Raw genomic sequence first — 4194 nt, 5'->3', positions numbered from 1 at the left:
CTTCGACACGACAGTCCCCCCGGAGAGGGCGCCGAACGTCGGGGGTCGAGTCGAGGTGGCCGTACCGACGACCGAGTACGTAATTAAAAATGCTAAACTTAGGGGAAAATCGGATGAAACAAAACTTTCCAAAGTGAGGTCGGGTCCGGAAAGAAAACGAACGTTGGGAACAGCCCCCAAAGGGTTGGCGTCTCTTAATGAACTGATTTTCCCCGGAGCTTGTTTCATGCTTGTTTTCTGCTTCCATTCATTGAATTTACTCCGGCAGGTAGAGAGGTTCTGTTGGTGCCTACCGTTGCGCTGGTTGCTGCGTTGTTGGTTGTTGCATTGCTGGCCCTAACCTAATGATCCTTGTACCGGCATCTAGCATCCTGCTGGGAACAGACGATGTCGGCTCGCTAATTACTCCGGTTGCAGCTTTGTCGTGTTGGAAAAGTTTAGACAAGAGAACATGATGGGCGAAGGATTTCTGTTCAAGTGGTGAATTCCATGATGCAGCAGGATTTCGGGGAAAACAGTTTGTTTAAATGCCTAAAAACTTTGATTAGGTATACAGGCTCAGTAGCTAAAGGTATTCGTAAAGTGTGTTATGCTCCCATAGAGCATAATCACGAGCATAGATCGGCACCAACATTTCAAAAGGGCGTAACTGCATTTACAACCAATGCCTTCTCACAAAGCTGTAGAGCGTATCCCATCCCTCTCGAGCAATCCACTAGCACAAATAGAAAGATAAAATCCTCCTCTTTCGATTAATGGATGTGAATTGCGTGAGATGAATGAAATACGACCTACAGCTCTGTGAGAAGGCATTGGTTGCAAAAGCAATTACGCCCTTTTGAAATGTTGGTGCCGAGATGACCTAACCTCAAATTATTTGTGATATATATTTTCCTTTCCCCTGCGTCAACCAACGTGGTGCTACCTTCTTTATACACAAAAAATCGTTACGTAGTGAATCGCAAAATTAGGCTCAGTATTCCAGTTATGGTTATAGTTCCTCAAATTAGCAATAGTTGATTTTCAACCTTTGACGATGCAAGAAACATGAAGCTGAAACATTTTTTGCATGAAAGATTATAGTCATAAAAGATGGTTGCACTCATTCACAATTTGCCTAAATTTTCCTAAATCATTTCCCTTGCAATTTCAACCTCCTTTCACCCTATTTCGTTATACCGGGGTTCATTTTTAATTTGAACTTCTAATAACACTGTGGGCATCGAAAAACGCACTGATGGTCACCTTTTATGCTGTTTTGTTTTGATTATGTGTTCCGTTTCACCCCGTTCCATGAGCAGATTGACGTTTGAACCATGTTTAGTTTGAACGATGTGCAGATCAGCGGGAGTCAAATTAAAAAGTGTTCAGATTAGATGCGGTCAAACCAACGGGGGTAGACTGTAGTGTACCAGTTATGGCTAATTCCATAAGGAATGCATGCAAGCAGTGCGGAGTGGAACCAAAATAAGGAAATGTGTCCATAACTGGTATGCACAGGTTGATTGATTGATTTGTCTTTATTAGAGAGACTTTCAGCCCTTGGCTGGTTCGTCTCTCGGTATGCACAGGGTTCCAATCGCTGCAAACGCTGTAATAATGAGCATGAGCATAGATGATGTTCGCACAATTCGTAGTTGCAACTTCGTGATTAACCGGAGTAATCGAAATTGCACAAAGAACCAATGAACGGGGCTGGGGACTCACCATTCTCATTGTACACAGCTCGAGGGCTCCGAACTATAGCAAGGACAATAATGGCGCCGACTACGTCCTCACGATCCTAGAGGATGGGAAGGAATGTTAATAAGACAACCGTTGTTATGAAGACCGAAAATCTCAGTATCTCTACAATTATCTCAGGAAGTATTTTTGTTAGCAGGGTAGGGTACGTTGTCGATCTAGGAGTCACCTATTACAGGTGATGTGACCTGACAATGGATCAATACCGTCTACCCCCGTTGGTTTGAATGACATCTCATGCAAACCAACGGGGTTCATTTTTAGTTTGAACTTCTAGCAACCCTGTGGGCGACGGAAAACACATTGCTGGCAGCCTTATTTGATGCTTTGTTTTTAATCTGCGTTCCGTTTCACCCCGTTCCATTAGCAAAATGACCTATGAACCATTTTTAATTTGAACGATGTGCAGATTAGAGGGGGTCAAATTAAAAAGTGTTCAGATTAGATGCGGTCAAACCAACGGGGGTAGACGGTATTCATAAAGCACCGTGTACAACCGATCACTTTTCCACGCGAAAACAAGTAAAAAAGAAAATCCTATGGTCGACTGCATGAATTTATGCTGGCCTGCTTACTCTCACAGAAAATTTGACGTTTGAGAGGTGTCGGCGCTTAAACGTCAAATTTCGTGTGAGAGTAAGCAGGCCAGAATAAATTCGTGCAGTAATCCATTACACGTCTCCACCCCACTAAGGAACAGAATCCTGAAGTCCATTCCACACAAAATTGAACTGAACGCGATGCTTAGCTTAGACCATTGGTGTTCAGCACTTTACGCATTTAATCAACTAAATTGTTTAGTACTTATCTAAAACCAGTTAAATGACAAGCAAATTTGTACTTGAAGCTTAGTATCTAGGCTAGTAGTACAAGGTTACAAAACTGAAATGTTGACTCTATCGAGCAAATCTTGCAAGATTGTTAATATAATTGAGATTTTTCTTCATAACCTTCCATAACTAGTTAGCTGCAACATCAAGTTTTGGATTGAGCATAAATTTGTAACATATCTCTTCAGCATTAATTGATTTCTAATCAAATGTTGGCCGAAAATGCGAAAAGCACTGAGCACCACCTCACTTCAATGGGTCTCAATGGGATTACGTAGGTTTCAGAGGCTTTTCGACGTTTTTCAGGAGCATTTCAGGAGTTACAGGGTTTAAGGGTTTTTGTGAAGGGGTCTCCAAAAATCCTGTAAAACATCCTGAAATGCCACCAAAATCCACCTCTTGAACCCACTGAAAATCCTGTGGAACATTCTGAAATGCTTCCAAAATCTTCCTTAAACACCCTCGGACCCCAGGTAACGCACCTGAAAACATTCTAAACCCCAGAAACCCTTCGGAACGCCTATGAAATCCGCTGAAAATCTACTGAAATATCCTGAAATGCTTCCGCAATCCACCTAAAACCCCCTCGGACATCATGTAACGAACCTGAGACCCTCCGAAACCTTCGAAAACGCGTCCGTAACGCCTCCATAATACTTTTGAAACCTGCTGCAAATTCTCTGAAACTTCCTGAAATGCTTCCAAAATCCCTCTAAAATCTCCTCGGACCCCATGTAATGCAACTGCTCCTGAAATCCGCTGAAAATCTTCTGAAACCTCCTCAAATGCTTTTAAAATCCCTCCGAAACCACCGAAACGCCTCCGTAACGCTTTTGAAACCCGCTGAAAATCTTTTGAAATTCTCTACAATGCCTTCGAAACCCAATAAATGTCCCCAAAATCTAACACAATCTCCACCCCTGAGACCCCCTGAATTACCACTGAGTCTCCCTGGAACCCACAGACGCCCTTTAAACCCCCTTGAAATTCTACTGAGATCTCCTTGCCCCTGCAAACTCCGCCGTCCACAAATTACGTAACGCTCTAGGGGGAGGGGGGGGGGGGTAGTCGAGCCAATACAAACATTTTAGAATTTCCATATAAAAAAGCGTTACAGAAGGAGGAGGAGGGTAAAAAAATCCCGATTTTAGCATTACGTAATAAATGGATGCTGCCTTTCCCCTATGAACATACCCTGCCCGGCATTGCCATAGAGCACGGGTTCCCAACCGGTGTTCAGCGGCCCTCGGCTGTGAAGCCAATCTACGTAATGCAGAGTGTTTCCAAAAAAATGGTAATTTTGTAACTTTGTTTCGTACTTTTTTTCTATATCAGTAACACGTGAAAATGAGAGATAAAAACCAGTGATTCCTAGAGTGGACGGAAATATTTTGAGATTCGGAAATCTAAAATCAGCTGCGCCTCTAATTGAATGAACGAAATGTGTCAAAAAGGAAAAATTTCATTGATCGTCGAAAATCCCTTCCACAGTAAATTTCTGGCTACGCCACTTTACCGAAACAACATTCGATTTCGAATGAATATATGAATATGAATGTTTTCATAGATTATTATTATTATTTCTTTATTATAGAGATTTTCAGCCCTAGGCTGGTTCATC

The sequence above is a fragment of the Aedes albopictus genome, unplaced genomic scaffold (assembly GCF_035046485.1).
Source record: "Aedes albopictus strain Foshan unplaced genomic scaffold, AalbF5 HiC_scaffold_242, whole genome shotgun sequence".
Lineage (NCBI taxonomy): Eukaryota > Metazoa > Arthropoda > Insecta > Diptera > Culicidae > Aedes > Aedes albopictus.
The sequence above is the reverse complement of the archived record's forward strand: the minus strand, read 5'-3'. Positions refer to the sequence as shown.